This window comes from Bactrocera neohumeralis, chromosome 3 (genome assembly GCF_024586455.1).
Source record: "Bactrocera neohumeralis isolate Rockhampton chromosome 3, APGP_CSIRO_Bneo_wtdbg2-racon-allhic-juicebox.fasta_v2, whole genome shotgun sequence".
In the NCBI taxonomy this organism is placed as follows: domain Eukaryota; kingdom Metazoa; phylum Arthropoda; class Insecta; order Diptera; family Tephritidae; genus Bactrocera; species Bactrocera neohumeralis.
Window position 1 is genome coordinate 54,497,476 of NC_065920.1, and position 18,847 is coordinate 54,516,322.

General features: G+C 35.0%; 2 pseudogenes; one reads left to right on the forward strand and one right to left on the reverse strand.

The window, feature by feature from the left end:
* Window positions 1-18,847, reverse strand: part of LOC126753785 (lachesin-like) — a 521,130-nt pseudogene that overhangs the window by 178,474 nt on the left and 323,809 nt on the right.
* LOC126753787 (maltase 2-like) lies at window positions 11,646-12,833 on the forward strand (annotated as a pseudogene).

An 18,847-nucleotide genomic window follows, 5' to 3' on the forward strand; every position in this document is an offset into this window, starting at 1 on the left:
CTGTAAAATTAATTAGATTAGATCAATTTGTGTACTTTGAGTATTGAATTGTTTTTTCATTTCCTAATGTATATATTATACAGCGAAGCCATCAGATGGAATTCAAAATAGCGTTATATTGGAAGAAGACGTGGTTGTGAACCGATTTCACCCATATTTCGTACATGTCATCAGGGTGTTAGGAAAATATTATAAACCGAATTTCAATGTCTAGTAGTTCCTGAGATATGGTTTTTGGTCCATAAGTGGGCGACGCCACGCCCATTTTCAAATTTAAAAAAAAAGCCTGGGTGCAGCTTCCTTTTGCCACTTCTTCCGTAAAATTTAGTGCTTCTGACGTTTTTTGTTAGTCGGTTAACGCACTTTAGTGATTTTCAACATAACCTTTGTATGGGAGGTGGGCGTGGTTATTATCCGATTTCTTCCATTTTTAAACCGTATATGGAAATGCCTGAAGGAAACGACTCCATAGAGTTTGGTTGACATAGCTATAGTAGTTTTCGAGATATGTACAAAAAACTTTGTAGGGGGCGGGGCCACTCCCACTTTTTCAAAAAGCTACGTCCAAATATCGCCCTCCATAATGCGATCCTTTGTGTCAAATTTCACTTTAATATCTTTATTTATGGCTTAGTTATGACACTTTATAGGTTTTCAGTTTTCGCCATTTTGTGGGCGTGGCAATGGGCCGATTTTAACCATCTTCGAACTTAACCTTCTTATGGAGCCAAGAAATACGTGTACCAAGTTTCCTCATGATATCTCAATTTTTGCTCAAGTTACAGCTTGCACGAACGGACGGACGGACAGACGGACGGACAGACATCCGGATTTCAACTCTACTCGTCACCCTGATCACTTTGGTATATATAACCCTATATCTGACTCTTTTAGTTTTAGGACTTACAAACAACCGTTATGTGAACAAAACTATAATACTCTCCTTAGCAACTTTGTTGCGAGAGTATAAATATTCAATACGGCTTAAAATATTAATATTAAATAATTTTTAATAAATTGAATTAAACTTTTAATAATTAATAATTAAATACGTATGTGTATAATTGAAAAAGCACCGAAATATGAAGAAAATTTTAATTCTCACAATAATAAAGAAAGGAATAGGCTTATAATATTTAAATTTAACATGTTAAGGAATCCAGGTTTCATGAATATTTAATTTTGCGCTCTCCTGAGCAGTTAATTAAATAAAAAGCATATTTCACTTGAAACAAAAAATCACAAAATATTTGCCATCAAAGAGAATTCACAGCAGCAATTCAACACTGCTCAAACAGTTGAAACACAATAGAAAATATAAAAAAATAACTTAAAATAAAGTGTGCAATGCAGAAAAAAAAGCAACAAACGCAGCGTTATTTAATGCAGTAAAATTTCACTCCATTCGATTCCTTTAATCACGAGGCAGCATAGTCAGCTAGCCAGTAAAACTGTGAACATCTGCCTTGCCAAACATCCTTCCTCAATTTTCCTTCAGTCAGCCAAGCTTGAGAAAACACAATATATACGCCAATTGAAATATCATAAAGGCGTACAAATTTAACGAGCTAACGTTCAAAAGTGACGTGGAAAAACGCCGATTTTACTTGCCATGCCAACACCATTAAGAACACATCCATGTTCATGTTTTATATATACATACATACATACATATATTTACATTGTTAACAAAATGTAAAAGAATATTGTAATTAAATTCTTACAATATATATACAATAAAAAGCAAATGTATTTTGCTAAGTTGGTAGAATTTTTATTCATTACTATGCCAAATATAAAAACATACAATAAAAAATTCGTCTCAAAATTTTTATTTTTAACCAGATTTCGTGTGCGGAATCTTTGCAAATGCTGAAAATGGTTAAATTTATTCAGATTTATCAAAAACACAACCCTACAAGTGGTACTAAGCCTTCAAAGGCGCTAAAGATATCGTTGAAGACATGCTGAATAGCACTGAACGCACAACACCAGGCGATGGTGAACCCGATTCCCCAATCGATTACTATAGAGCGGTCATTCCTTTGTAGAATATGGTCGGACGAAAGCATGCCCAACGATTGGGATTAAAGTGTGCTCTACCCAACCCACAAAAAGGAAGACCCCACAATCTGCGTCAACTACCGTGGGTTAAGCTACCCCAACATTGCAAATAAGGTTCTATCAAGTGTATTGTATGAAAGACTAAAGCCCACCGTCAACAATCTGAATGAATCTTATCAGTGTGGCTTTAGACCTGGAAAATCAAAAACTTACCAGATCAGATATTCAGCATGCGTCAAATCTTGGAAAAGACACATGAAAAGAGGAACGACACACACCACCTCTTCGTCGATTTCGAAGCTGCTTTTGACAGCACGAAAAGGAGCTGCCCTTATGCCGCTATGTCTGAATTTGGTATCCCCGCAAAACTAATACGGCTGTAGGATAAACTGACGTTGAGCAAACCTCCGTCAGGAGCGGGAAAGATCTCTCCTAGCCATTTGGTACTAAATGAGGTTTCAGGCAAGGCGACTCCCTTTCGTGCGATTTCTTCAATCTACTCTTGGAGAAAATAATTCGAGCTGCAGAACTAAACAGAGAGGAACCATCTTCTATAAGAGAGTACAGCTGCTGGCGTTTAGGGATTATATTGACATCATTGGCATCAACATCATTGATCATTCGGCATTACGAAAGGTTCTGCGGAAGACTTAGAGTCCTTTGTGCTTTTGAAACGGTGAATACCGCAATGTAAGAACGATAAGCTGTGCGATATCCACGACGTAATTGACATTGTGTAGCAACATGTCGTCCGAGTTTGCTTTAGAAAGTGAAAGTCCATTTCTAGGGACTGTAATGAGCTGAGAACTTAACAGTCGAGTATTGTCAATTCGATTGAGTGAGTATCACTGTTTACTTAATTATTGTACATAAGTAGAAGTAATTGACAAAGAAAAGTCAACTTTCGGAAGCATCAGAGTTGTTTTTGATTTTAGAAGTTCACTATATCTAACCAACGTGGTGCCAGAGAAAATAAACTGAAAGTAGGATAAAAGGGAATAAACACGTGATTGTGAAAACTAATTGCATTTACTTCAAAGCCAGTTTAGCATCAACTATTTTTCGAATATGTTTGCCGAAACGAAAATAAATTTTGATGGTTAAAGAAAGGATTTTAATTATTAAATTATTTGATCTTTGGTGTACAAAATGAAATATATACTAATTATGTATTTCCGAATTTAATAAGGAACAGGAAAAATCAGAAGTACTAACTCAGAAGAATTAGTAAATTGTGATGCTCTTATATTCAAAGCTATAGCTCGAAACCCTGCTCTTAATTGCTAGACCCCTTTTAGTTGCAATTTTTTCTTACCAGATATTGAATTGGAGCGTTTGGCGTGGTATAAATATCCTCAAATATATGTAGTCGTTCCTATACGCTTAATAGAAAGAGATTCTGTTAGTGCTCTCATTACCAGATTTGGTGAAATTTCACTCAGCTAGAATCTTTTATATTACGAAACAGAATTTCATTACCTTCATATTAATTTCACTACCTCTTGTTATTTCAGGAACCCGAAAGGCAGAAAAAGTTTTATTAAAGGTAGAAAATTTATTAAATTCTGCTATTATAGCTATATAATAGCGGCTACGCTGGCTAGGTCATGTTGTCGGGTTGGACAAAAATACTCCACCTCTGAAAGTATTCGACGCAGTACTCGCCGGGGGAAGCAGAGGAAGAGGATGACCTCCACTCCGTTGGAAGGACCAAGTGGAGAAGGACTTCGCTTCGCTCGGAATATCCTATTGGCGCTACGTAGCGAGAAGAAGAAACGACTTGTGCGCTGTCGAAGAGCTGGACGGAGAGACAGAAAGACACGGCTAAATCGACTATGCTCTTCATGCTGTTCATTTATATGTATATATATATATAGGGTCTCCACTGATTCTATCTCGCTGTTACAAACTTCGTGGCAAACTTAAGATGTCCTGTTTAGGATATAATGTTTTCACACTTTTTTACTTACAGTTACATTTACTAAAGCTTCAGTTGCAACACTTCAACGATATTTTAATTGAAGACAATTTTTTTCCCACTTTTGTGCTTAATTGCTATCGCGCTTTCTGTTTCAAAATGTTTAGTACAGCCTTTTTGTCTTAATGAGACAGACCAAAAATTAAAGCACGAATATGCTAACTGCAGTGATGTAATAAAGGTAAAGAAAGAAACTTACAAAAAAGCAAGATTATTTAACCACTGCTAAACGGAAAATTTAATACAATTTTATTGAATTTTTATAGGGCTTATTAAATTTGTATTCATTTGAAAATGTTTTCAATCTAAAATGCTGATTAAAAGATTACCAAAGTTTAGTCTTCGTACTGCTAATTTAAAAAATGTCACATGCAAGGCACCCATTCGTCTGCCCATAATCTCCTTTTTAACTTAACTTTCATCTTTAGGAGATTTCAGTGACCGCTTGGTAACGTGATACTGGAGCCTGCCGTTTCAGTGAACACTGTATGCAATCAGTTTCTGAAATCCTTTGATGATCCCTTGTAAATTTTGTTGACTTTATTATTGTTAATATACCGTAAATTTTAATTATATAACGTTCAGTGGCTATGAATAGAAATATACAAAATACTTTGCAAAACAATTAACAGAATTTGTTTTAAGTTGCGGAATAAAAGATTTAAGAACGTTGCTTTTGTGATTTTTCTACTTTAAATCTTTACCAGGAAGTGCATACTTTTAGTGGTGATGATAATTAGCTACAGTCAATATATAATTGATGTTTATCGAATACATTTTCTATGAACGTTCGACCACCGACCTTTGAATTTTGCATAGGTTAATTTTATTAGATGTATAATATATTCAACAAATGATTGAAAAACATCTCCTTCTCGATGATAGCGATTGCTAACTAAACGGAGCTGTAGCATTCTGAAAACTAGCGAAATCGACAATGACACTTCTTCAAAAATTGTTTTGGCAGCCAAAACGTGTGTGCTCAAAAGTGAAGTGCTGTTGAAAACTAAACTGAGTCCGACAGCACCATGGACAGGTGTTACAACCCGCTATCAATTATTACTTTGGTGTGAACTTTTCAAAGAGCAGAAAGGCGTTACGAAGCAAATTGTTAAATTTATTTTTCTACTTCTTGAGGTTGAGTACTTTTTACAAAGACTAGCTCATAAAAACATGCACCGGCTATTATAGTGGAGAACTGTGAAATTTTATAACTTTAAGTGAATTAAATTTAGCGATAGCTATCCACGTTCACACTTTTTCTTGTTGTAGGACAAACAAAGAGAATTCTGTGTATACCCACTCTCCAAATTGTGTTTTACAAGTTTGTCAAAGAGCAACAACGGAAAATTTTGCGAAATATGATTGTATATGACGAAGAATTGGATAAGGACAGCGTAGCGTGGCCAATAAACCCTATAAAAATTATTTCATTTAACTTAAACTTAATATACCCTGTTCAGGGTATAAAAATATCAAAAATTAACAAAATGGCGTAATTTAAAAAAAAAAACAAAAATTGTTTCTTTTAGGTAGAAAATGGTTGTTTTTTTTAATGTCAAATTGACAATTTTCAACCAATCAAAAATATCTTAGGTCATTGTGTAGTAAATGTATTCAACAATACTCAGTTTTAATTTGGACGATCGGTTAATTTCTCGTTGAGTTATGATGTCAGCAATTTTAAAAATTTCGTTTCGAGAAAAATGCGTTTAAAGTTTCACTTATACATACATACATAAGTATATGTTTTTATCTGCGAGTGGTCGCTTTTTAGATCGCTGCCATCCAAAAATTATTCAACATACGTCTTTGCCGATTTCACAGGATATTTTATGAAAATATAAACTACTGAAAAAGCAAAAAAAAATTGTGAAAGTGTCACACTGGTCCCCTTAAGCTCACGCTCTACTCACTCTACCTTGATCAACCGTTAAAAGATACATATCCATATTGCATCCTCAGCGCGGAACTTTGCCATGTAATTGTTATCAAATGATTTGCATTTCCTGAGTTGTTTCCCCAACTATGTACGCTGCTATGAAAGTGACGAGCATTTGACATTTAAAAGCGGCTTGGAAGTATTATTCATGAATTAATGGTAGAGCACTTAAAGCGCTTATTAGGTTTAGTGGTTGTGTTGGTTGCGTTGTTTAAAGTCGCCGATACTTTACTTTTTTGTTGTTTTAAGAAGTATATCAAATGGTGCTGATGACTCATTTAATTTTTGTCACGAAAGTTAAACTTACCACACTTTTGTCTTAACTAGCACATATGTATATGTAAATCAGCGCTTTTGTAGGAAAAGATTTTGTTAAAACCAAATGTTGGTGCTTTTTATACCCTGAACAGGGTATATTAAGTTTGTCACGAAGTTTGTAACACCCAGAAGGAAGCGTCGGAGACCCTATAAAGTATATATGTATGTACGTTTAGATCGGATTAAAATAGCATAAAGCTTACATACAAACTGAACACACAGTTACTAAAAGAAATGCATCTGTGACGGGTATATTAGCTTCGGTGCAACCGAAGTTAACGTTTTTTCTTGTTATTGTTGTTATGTGTGTGAGCTCAATAGTTTGAAATAATAGGCTAGACTTTAAAAAGGTCGACGCGTCTTTCTGCTTTGTAGTCGTATTGATCTTGTAGATAGTTTCGTTTTAGCGGCTGATGAGCAGAAAATAGTTGATTTCGTATTAATGTGAATTACAAAGTTTCGCCATTCTCCGTTCTTAATTATTCACAAGTTTTTTTTATTTTTATGCTGAAGTATAAGCGATATATAAAAAAGTTACAACACAAGCCAGCATGAAATTCCTTTCTCTTTGGATAGTCTTCACTCAAACTTTGCTTTTCAGCATAAATAATTTGTTTTATATAAAATTATTATTGCTTTGGTTTCTGGCTCTTTGAATCACTGAACAGAAAGAATTATGGACATAGCAAAATTCTGAACCGCCACGAAATTAATCCCAATACTTCCAGTTGAGAATACTCTATAGACGTGAATGGAGATGAGGTTTAGTGGGGAAGGAAAATACTATCTCAATCTATACCGATGGGCCCGCAATGAACTGCGGTATAGAAACGCGGATATACTCCTCTATAACTTTCCATATACCAAACTCAGTAAGAATCTTCCAAGCGAAAATACTAGGCATAGAGAAGGCCTAGAGAGTTCTAGTGAACAAATTCCGGAAGATACAGAAAACGACCATTTACACAAAAGTCAATTCTACCTTTATAATAAAATTTTGGAACGCTTTAAGCTCATTGCTTTGGATTAGACTCATTGAATCACTGCACAATGCTAATTCTCTATGCATTTCTAATATCTTACGAAATTAATGGTTTTGCAGTTAATATTCTTCAAATCTTATGCAGGCGAATATTTTAGCATTTTGCAGTTAAAAGAGGAAGATTCCCCAACTCTGTTGTTGTTGAAGCTGCAGAGAACATTTCAAATTAATATTTAAGAATTCTTCCGAGTCTGACAGTCATGTGCTAAGTAAACTATCACTTTCGCTTCTGTTCGCTATGTAGATGGCGCTGACCTAGAGTGCTGTGTATGGACAGTGGCGGATTAACGTATTAGCACTACAAGCACGTGCTTGGGGTCTCTGTTCTCCAGGGGCCTCCATCCTCTGCTGGCGTTTCGTTTTATACCTACATTTTGTCGAGATTCATCCACAATAAATATGTCCGAAATCACAAGGCGCGAGCAGACCGGGATTGACCCTTCATACACCCCCGTAGGGCCCTGCCCCTTGCGCGCCACGCCCACACGTCACGTCGCGCCGCCGCGAGACCGAGTGAGTGTGTTGTCTTTGCATTGCAAATGATAGCGCCCATACGCATTACCGCACGTACTTACCTACTTTATTTACGGAGTGGCTTTGATTGAAACTACACTTATCGATACCCCACACAAAGTTTTCAGGTAAGTAGGTACTATATTTATGCTTTCACTATTGATTACGCACACGTATAAATAATATGGCCTTTTCAACAATAATTCTAACTTTATGTTTCATAACTGAACTTCGAAAAGTCCCTCAACTTTGACGAACAACTGCAACCACACTTTTCTCAGCTTTTTTACATTTTTACTAAAATAATGAATTCACAAAAACACCGTAATTCACCAAAAAAATGAAAAAGCATGGAACCTCTTGAAGATACCTAAACTTGGAAGTATATGAAATGTCACTTTTTAATCTAGTAATTATTATTTCAGATAATATTTTTTATCGATTGGCCTAGGTTTCGATTGACCTGTACACCAAAAAAAAATACATTTCATGTACTTTCAAGTTAAGATATGTTTGGCTTCATACAAAAAGGTTCGATGTCTTTTGAACTTTGTTTATTACTTTGTAATAACCTACACGGCCTACACATACGCAATAAAAGCCCCTATTATATATTTTTTTAAGTATAACTAATATTTTCCAGAGGGCACCGTACATTATTATTGATACTACCCTATTATTTCATTTTTTTAAGTATAATCTAATTTATGCTACGATTTCGTTGACTTGAACACAAAAAAATAATTTCATATACAGCGGGTGATATGTCTTTTGCACTTTGTTTATTGATTTGTTTTTAGGTATTTTTTCTAACTGCCACCAAACATTTGTCTAAAATTTTTTCTTTTTGTATATTAAAAATGAAACGCCATTTATCTCAGTGGCTGCACAAAAACAGAAGGTGATATTTGTTAAAGTCAAACAGGCGCCATCATCTCAGTGGCGCACAAAAACGCAAACAGGCACAGCTGAAGAAGAAAAAAACAGATGCACTCCCAAAAATGACATCGTTTTTTTCCAACCAATCTGAATCTGGTAAAGATAATAATGTATGTCAAGAATCTCAATCTTTATCATCTGTTAGAACACAAATTGATAAAAACAGTACTACGGTCACCTCAGATGATCATTTTGATGACGATGAAATAAATAGCGAAATTAAAACACCTGTTCCTGTTCCCGATAAATCTGAACTTGTTATTGTTGCGATTCCTGAAGTTTCAAAAATTGAACTCGTAAATTCCAATAAAAAGACAGATACTGGGCTGTGGACGGAATTTTCTGAGGAAGATATTTGCTATTGGATTGACCACGGTCCAGAAAATTGTCAACACCATCAGGACCCATTTTATGAATCGCGCCGTACATATGCTAGTGGTAAAAGTGTCCGTTTTTGCACACCACGACTATTTTTCGGTAAAAAAGCCAACGGTGAAACATATAAACGGGAATGGTTACTGTATTCAAAAACAAAAGGATCTTTGTATTGCTTTGTTTTGCAAGTTGTTTGGTAACAAATCCATCGCCACAGCGGCGAGCCAATTTGCAGCTGACGGATTTTGTGATTGGCGCAACGTAATTGCAATTGAGCACCATGAAAATAGTTCAGCTCATAAGGACTTTATGCTAACTTATTTGAGTCGAAGACAAGGTCTAGGGATCACCAAAAATCTAGAGGCACAAGTGAAAGAAAAAGAAAATATTGGCGAAATGTATTGCAACGAGTTATTGCAGTTATACAAATGCTTGCAGAACGTGGTTTGGCCTTTAGGGGACATGATGAATCAACTTTTAGCAAGCCATATTGCAAGATATGGAAATAAAGGGAAAGGCAACCCATCATATCTATCGAAAACAGTATGCGACGAACTTATCGATTTAATGAGTGATAAAGTTCACAAAGTGATTGTCGAAGAAATACAATCAGCTGGGTACTTCAGCCTCTCAGTGGACTTCACGCTTGACCTATCACATACGGATCAACTAAGTATTATTTTGAGATACGTATCGCCCTCTGATGGTATGCCCTTGGAACGATTTCTGACGTTTTTAAATTTAAAAAGTCATACCGGAGAAGAGATGGCAAAGATAGTACTCAGTTATCTAGAGGGTTGCAAAATAATTATTGCAAAGTGCAGAGGACAATACAAAGGGACGATACAAAGGGATGCAACAAAAAATGTTAGAGCATTGTAAATATGCTGTATTTATAACATGCGCTGAACATACTCTAAAATTGATTGGTCGTAGTGCTGTTGATTGTTGTACGATCGCAGTGATTTTTTTTTAATTGTGCAGTTGTTGTACAATTTTTTTTTATGCTTCTACTCATCGTTGGGCAGTTTTAAAAGAATTAATAGGCAACGATAGCGTTCTGAAGTCGCTGTCGAACACTCGTTGGGAAGCTCACGCTGTAGCTACGAGTGCAATATTACAATCCTATCCAAAAATTTTGGATGCTTTCGATGAAATTGCTGAGGACACAAACCAAAAAGGTGAGACCAGGTTAGAATCACAAAATATTTCAAACGAAATGCAAGATTTTGAGTTTATATTTATGCTCACTTTGTGGAATAATATTCTACAAGTTTTTCATCGCACCAGTATATGATTCCAAGAAGAAGGATTAATCTTAAAACGTGTTCCAATTTATATCATTCTTTATCGGGTGATCTCGTTGAAACGAGGAATCAATTTGAAAAATTTGAAGGCGAGGCAAGAAAAATGTTTCCTAATGGGGAATATATGGAGACTCGAAGACGAATTGGGAAGAAACAAGTAAATGACGGAAATGCAGAGGAACTTGATTTGAATGCTAGAAACAAATTCCGCATTGAGACTTTCAATGTAATAATTGACACACTTGATGCTCAAATGCAAAGAATAGGGGATGTATACCACGAAATTTCACAAAAGTTTTCATTTCTTGCGCATCTAAATAAGTCATGTTCAGAATATGAAAAAGATATCCAATTGTTCTTAGAATCTTACCCAGAAGACTTCAATGAAAACTTCCTCGGCGAATTTAATCATTTTCCCAAATATGTTCGAATAAAATATGAATTTTCAGAAACAAAGGTCACCCATTCCGATTTATATGACATGATTATTAAAGATAAAGTAAAGTGCGTTTTCCCAAATATAGAAGTGGCGTTTAGAATATTTTACAGCTTAATGATTCCTAACTGCTCTGCTGAACGATCCTTCTCACAACTAAAAAGATTAAAAAACCCGCAAAGAACAAAAATGCGTCCAGACAAGCTTAATTCTTTAGTATTAATGTGTATTGAGGCAGGCATACTTCGTCAGATAAATTTCGACGATGTAATTTCGGAGTTTACTCTGATTAATGCAAGGAAAAAAATGTTTTAAGTTTTAAATTATACCTACTACACTTTCTATTTTGATGAACTTTCATTTTATACTTTCTACCTTCCATTCCATTCCTTCCATTTCCATTTAAGCAATGGAGGGCCTACACAGGCTCTATACTTAGGGCCTCGGATACTCTTAATCCGCCACAGTGTATAGATATAGGGTTCTGCACATTGCTGAAGTAATTTGTATTTTCGAGCGCAAATACACACAAAAAACTAACCGAAAATAATTTTTACAACAAGAACAAACATAAAGCTGTGATAATATTTTGTGTTCTTTGCTACGAAATCAAATTGTGTTCCTTACAATGTTTCATAATTGTTTGGAGCTAAAGTCCTATTGTTTTTTTTCACTTTTTGCTTACTTCTGCAATGTGCGCAAATGCCCACCATCGAAAGTGTTAATGAGCAATGAAGATGACGGCGACTGCAAAAGAAACCAGCTCGGTGATGTCAAAGATGTTGGACGATGAGTCTTTGCCAAAGAAGACCGAAACCAAAACAGGTACGGCGACAACAGCGAGCGACATAACGGATAACAATGAGAAAGACTGGTGGAAGAACATGATAATCTATCCAATCTATCCGCGGTCGTTTATAAACAGCTATGGCGATGGTGTGGGAGATTCATGAAACTTCCTTATCTTGCCGAGACTGCTATTCGCGCCGTTTGGCTGAGTCCAATTTTTTCGCCCATGGTCGATTTCGGCTATGACATATCTGATTTCAAAGGCCTTTACTCGAAAAAGGGTACAATGAAAGATATGGTAATGCTAATAACAAAATCGAAACATTTAGACATTAGAATTATTATGGACTTTGTGCCGAATCACGGTGCAAATTAAAGTGTTTTAAGAAATCAGTTAACAAGGGAGAAGGAAGGTTATGAAGACTTCTGGGAATTCCGGAAAAACCGACGATATGAATTCCTACGAATATACTAAACGCATTTATACCAAAGATACGCCATAAGTACTGGATATGTTGCAACATTTGCGTAAACTAATGGACGATTACACTGCTGAAAAAGGTGCTCCTGCACGTTTACTCATAACTGAGGCATACGCCGATCTTAAAACACTGATGGACTACTATGAAACTTTAATTTCGTTACCGATTTGGAAAAGCATTCCGATGCGCATGGCGCCGTTTCGGTCCGAAGCGTGTCGATGCGATGCATATGCTGATAATGATCCTGTCTGGTGTAGCGATCACTTAAAATGACGAGGAAATTGGTATACAGACCCTATCAATGGAATACGCAAAAATATGCCGAAAAGACTACCCGTTCACCCTAACTACAAAAATCTAAATCTGAAACAACAGAGTCGAACAGCATAAGATGCCGGCACTTTGCAAAGGACGCTTCCACGCAGAGGCTCTAAACCACGATGTCTTTGCTTTCGAAAAGGAACGACAATTCTATCGTAACTGTTATCAATGTAGGTCAATTTAACCGAAGGTTCCGACTCCAAATACCAACGAAAGTTGACCGTGATGGTGGCCAGCTCCAAGTCTACACATGAACCTGGTAAAGCGCTCGCCGCCGAAGCTGTGCTCTTGGCGCCTTATGAAGGCCTCGTTTGCATGCTAGAGTGAATAAAACAACAGATCTTTAGATTGTTTGTCAATGTTTTTTGTTTTACTCGAAATATTTGCCATCATAAGTTTGAGTTTTTATTAATTTAATAAGCTTTATTTCGCATTATGGGAATAAAAGAACCTTGCTAAACTAAAACTTTCGCTGAGTGCTTTAGTTCTTTTACACGTTGGTTGGATATCGTCCTAATCAAAATCTCTTTCATCAATTTTGGAATACATTTGTCTGCAAAACGCATTAAATAGAAACTTTATTTAATTTAAAATAGAAACACCTTTAACAACCTTTAAGGATTTAATTTGTTCTTAACATTTTTGGTATGTCCCTGAGGTTATGTTTGTGGCTGACATTCGCTGTAATGTAAGACCTTGCTGCAAGTCATTAAACTTTCCCTTACTTTATTTCTATTTTTAATTTTAACTTCATTAAAATTTTACGAAAATAACTGCCACACAAAACACCAAGATTTTAAGAAAGGAAATTCAGGAAAGGACTTAATTTAGATTAGAAAAGTTTCTTGAACAATTGTCGCCATTGCGCAGAGAGTAGTCCTCTTTGCCTTTGCAGTTGCAGAAAACATCAAATATTGTAATAAAAATGCGTAGTAATGCGTGACGCCGAGCAGTGAGAGCGGTTGAAAGTAACCAGTTTTATCTAAAAACTTGATTTCGTCCTTTTTTTGTATCTTACATATGTCAAACTTTTTTGAGGTTTAAGCGCAATTAAACCGCACGGAGTCACAAGTACTTATGCATATCTAGTGCTTAACTTTCAAGCATTAATACGAACCTATTTAAGAGTTTTAAGGTAAAAAGACATTTCTGCGAATTTATTTCTTAAATATGGTTTGAGTGATTTGAATCGGACCTTTCGAACATTATTAAGCACACTTTTGACAATATAGGGTAATTTTTTCATCCAGAAATATTGAAGCATAAGCCGGTAACAGAGTTTCTTCCAGAACGTCTTTCAAAAAAAAATTGCGGTGTTTACCACAACCAAACCAAACTAAAAAAAACTAAGAAAATTTAGTGAAATTATGTATAATCAAATCTTCCCCCCATCGTTCTCTGGTAATTGGTTGCAGTCACCCACCAACATTAAAGAATGAAAATGTTTATAAAGATAAATGAAAGAATCATAGTACAACGAATAATAGAGTTTGTGATAAGTATCTACTTTGCTGTCATTAAACACATCTAAGAGAAGTAATTAAAAAAGTATTTAAAATTACAACCCATTTCATTTTTTTATTTCTTGCTAATTTTGTGTATGTACGTATACTGCATTTATGATGAGCAATTATGATCCATTCTTTACCTTGCGAACACAAAAATCAGTGAATAGTTACGAAAATGAAGAAAATTTTTATTTCATTCCTTTTTTCTTTATTAAATATTCAACCAAACATAATATTCACATGACCGCCTTACAAACGTGTTAAAAGATCGCTTTGAATTTACAAATTACACTCAATATTTTTCGAAGTTTGGTGTCTTTACCACGACTTCATATTTATATATTTTTTATATACTAATAAATATATAAAGAAATAAGTACCATTTTGCTAGACTACTTTTTTCCATTTTTTCGCCAGAGACATTATTCTATCAGTGTAAAACTTTCATCAGTGTAAATCGGGGGGCTTCGGTGGTATTCTTCACATTTTTAGAAAAAAATTTCAAAATATAGCTAATTTTTTCATTATTTTCACTCATTTTTGAACAGCTGTTACTTTTTTTCAACTTCCCCGAATTTAATTTGCTTTTGGTCAAATAAAGCTCATATTTTCAATACTATATGGTGTGATACAATGTGATTGGTAGCACTAGAGGTATACAACTGCAACGACATCTATTGAAAAAATACGAAGCAACTTTTTCGACTACCCAATATTAAATAAACATAAATTTTACCCACACAAACATGTTATTAATATTTCAATCCCTTTTTTGCTCAACAAGCAGGCAAGCGCACATGCCGACTATTAAAATTTAAAGGGTATGATATAAGAACTCTAGTAGGAGTGCTAACAGGTTACCGTCAAATTGGCACACATGTCAGAAGACTAGAAACGCCACATAATGACTATTGTTTAGAGAAGATACAATTGAGTGAGGTGACCTGACTTTCAGTTGTATCACAATGGGCCTAGCTGCGTCATTAGACACCAACTCTACCTACCCATACATTTCCCAGTAGATATTATTTGATTACTTTTGGGTTAGCAATATGCATACATATTCCTTATTGGAGAAAATAAAACTAAGTTTATTTGTAACATTTTTACACCTTTTGACCTTTTGATTCAATTTATTTTCTTACAACCCTTATATTTTATTTCTATCATTTTTCCTTTACTCCAAAATTGTATGTCAACTATGCAATTATTCTTAACAACGTATCCCTTGATAGTATTTCAAATATAACGACAAGCATAAGGGAGTGGAGAAGATGACAACACTTATAACACTAGTTTACAGTACATTTGTTGCCGAAGAAATTTTATCTGTTGCTGATTCCATATAATATGCTATTTCCAAAAATATAATTTAAATATTTTTATCAGCTCTAGTTTCAGAGTTTCAGCCATGTAGGTATTACACAGAAAAAAACCTATATTTATTAAGAAAAACTTTATTAAGAACAAGTAAGGTAAGTTCGGGTGTCACACATGGTAAAAAAACCGTCATTTAAATATTTTTCAAATACCGTATTTTTGTATTTATCATTGGTTCCTAATGTTTATACTCGTATTATACAGAGAAGGCATCAGATGGAATTCAAAATAGCTTTATTGGAAGAAGGCGTGGTTGCGAACCGATTTCACCCATATTTCGTACATGTCATCAGGGTGTTAAGAAAATATTATATACCGAATTTCATTGAAATCGGTTGAGTGGTTCCTGAGATATGGTTTTTGGTCCATAAGTGGGCGGCGCTACGCCCATTTTCAATTCTAAAAAAAAACCTGGGTGCAGCTTCCTTCTGCCACTTCTTCCGTAAAATTTAGTGTTTCTGACGTTTTTTATTAGTCGGTTAACGCACTTTTAGTGATTTTCAACATAACCTTTGTATGGGAGGTGGGCGTGGTTATTATCTGATTTCTTCCATTTTTGAACTGTATATAGAAATGCCTGAAGAAAACGACTCTGTAGAGTTTGGTTGACATAGCTATAGTAGTTTCTGAGATATGTACAAAAAACTTAGTAGGGGGCGGGGCCACGCCCACTTTTCCAAAACAATTACGTCCAAATATGCCCCTCCCTAATGCGATCCTTTGTGCCAAATTTCACTTTAATATCTTTATTTATGGCTTAGTTATGACACTTTATAGGTTTTTTTCCGCCATTTTGTGGGCGTGGCAGTGGGCCGATTTTGCCCATCTTCGAACTTAACCTTCTTATGAAGCCAAGGAATACGTGTACCAAGTTTCATCATGATATCTCAATTTTTACTCAAGTTACAACTTGCACGGACGGACGGACAGACGGACGGACGGACAGACAGACATCCGGATTTCGACTCTACTCGTCGCCCTCATCACTTTGGTATATATAACCCTATATCTGACTCTTTTAGTTTTAGGACTTACAAACAACCGTTATGTGAACAAAACTATAATACTCTCGTTAGCAACATTGTTGCGAGAGTATAAAAATAATTAATCATTAAGTTCTAATAAACTTCGTTTTAAAGCACTTCTCCGATGTGTAGACTTTGGAAAATGACGTATTAGAGACCAACAATAGTCAGACATCATATTTGTATCCCAGAGACCCTGATAGCGCTCTTCCATGACGCGTAAGTCTTGATGTATACGCTCTCCCTGCTCTTCGCTCATATCTCCTAAATTTTCCGGAAACCTCTCTAGGTGACTATGGAGGAAGTGGAGTTTTATACTCATATTGCATCCCATATTTTCTAATTGTAGCAGAAGGTCTTCTACAAGTTCAATATAATTTTCAGATTTTTTATTTCCGAGAAAATCTGTACCACAGATACGAATGCTGTCCAAGCCTTCAGTTCTGACTCAGTTATAGAATTTCTAAATTGAGTATCTTTCGTAAGTTGTCTAATTTGATTTTGACAAAAACAAGTAATAAGTGAACTATAACTAGTGTAATCGTTGTACTTATACTATATGTATGCAATATAATATAACAAGGAACAAAACATACAAGTATGTATATGTATGAAAACGTTTTTACATACTTAAAATCTTGGTAAATAAATGAGTCTACATCAGGAAAAGTAATAGCAATGTTTAAAGTAAGCACTAAAATTTCAATTTTTACAAGAAAGTATACGAAGGTAAATTAAAGGTAGCAAATCGTGAAAGAAAAGTTGTGAAAATGGAAATTAAAATCTAAGAGCCGTTCAGTTTGTGCATACATATGAATATACCTATAAGTATCGGTTGATCACTAAGAGCTAAAACGAGGTAGAAGTAAAACTTAAAGGACTTGTCCACAAGCGTTCTTATAAATGTGCTTTCCAACGTGAAATCGGGTAAGATCTTTTCCTAGTTTCATTTAACTAATATCAAAATTTTCAAACATCCAGTTAACTTACTCGGTATACTACTATATTGGTTATGGTATGTGAGGTACCCAATGTTTACCTTCATTTGTTCTCACATAATGATGAAGAAAAGTTTTTGAAGGGCTTACTTTGGGTAAGATCATAGTGTCAGTTGCTAGAAAAAGCAATAAAATTAGCAAAAGGTAATGAAAGTGGATTAAACAAAGTAAATGTAGGCACAACATAAGTTTTAAGATATAAAACAAAAACCATAAAAACGTTCGATTTTTTACAGAAAGCATATAAAAGAGTACTCACACACAAATATAGCTGGGTAAAATTTTGAATTATAGAAAATATATGTGTAATTCGGAGACCTACATCAATATGTTTGTGTGTATGTGTGTTCAAATCGTTAAAATCCCCACGGAAGCAAGGAGTAAAACTTGTAGTCAACCACTTGTCCTCAATCGCTGTTATTAATGCGCTCCTAAAGTAACATTTTTTGTTTGTCTCAATTACATTGTTCTCGTATGAGTACACCAACATATTTTTGCACATTTATGTGTATGTTTCTTCCCTATTTTCCTTTTGAATTCATTCTCGTGGGATTTTTGCTCTGAAGGAAAAATGTATTATAATAGCCTTCGATATTAAAAACTAGATTAAGTGTCAACTACTTTATATTCGCTTAGTAGTAAAAAGTGTACGGTAAGTAATATTTGCAACAATCGTTAGGTTTCGCGCGAATATAAAAACACTGCATTTACTTAACATTTTCCTGAGATGTGAGGCAATGCGGGAAAATTATGTGTGAATGATATACATACATGGATATAATTTTTCATTATAAGGTCAGATAATACATGTATATATACTATATATTAGGGTGATCCAAAAAAAACATATTTTTTTTTGTTTTGTACTCGGAAAAATAGGTTCCTAGTTACCTATAAGAAAGCCTCTCTAAGCATGAGTTCTTAATTGTAACGGGAAGGTCCTCCTACATACAGTTTCTATTTTTTCTTATTATCAGATAGAAAAATTTATATCTCGCTTCCAACTACTTGAAAAAATATCCTGTTCCTTAGATTTTGTAGGAAATTGAATGCTCTACAAAAAAGGTCTAACATGATTTTTTCGTAAACTCAAACGTTTGAAAAATATTAACAGTTAAAGTTTGATTATTTTTATGAAAATATTTTATTTCTTATGAATTTTATAACTCAATGAAAAACAATTATTTCGAATGATGAAGGGAACTGTGGGACGGCATTTCAAATTCCTTACGTACAGCTGCAACCGAAACCATTGGTTTTCGTAAAGTGCAAAAGAACAGCTGGTACGACGAGGAGTGCCGTGTCGCAGCGGAGAGAAAACAGACTGCCTACCTCGCAACGTTACGATTGACCACAACACGTGCGGGATGGGATAGATACCGAGAGTTGAAAAGGGAAGCGAGACGTATTTGAAATGCGTGAGTACGAAG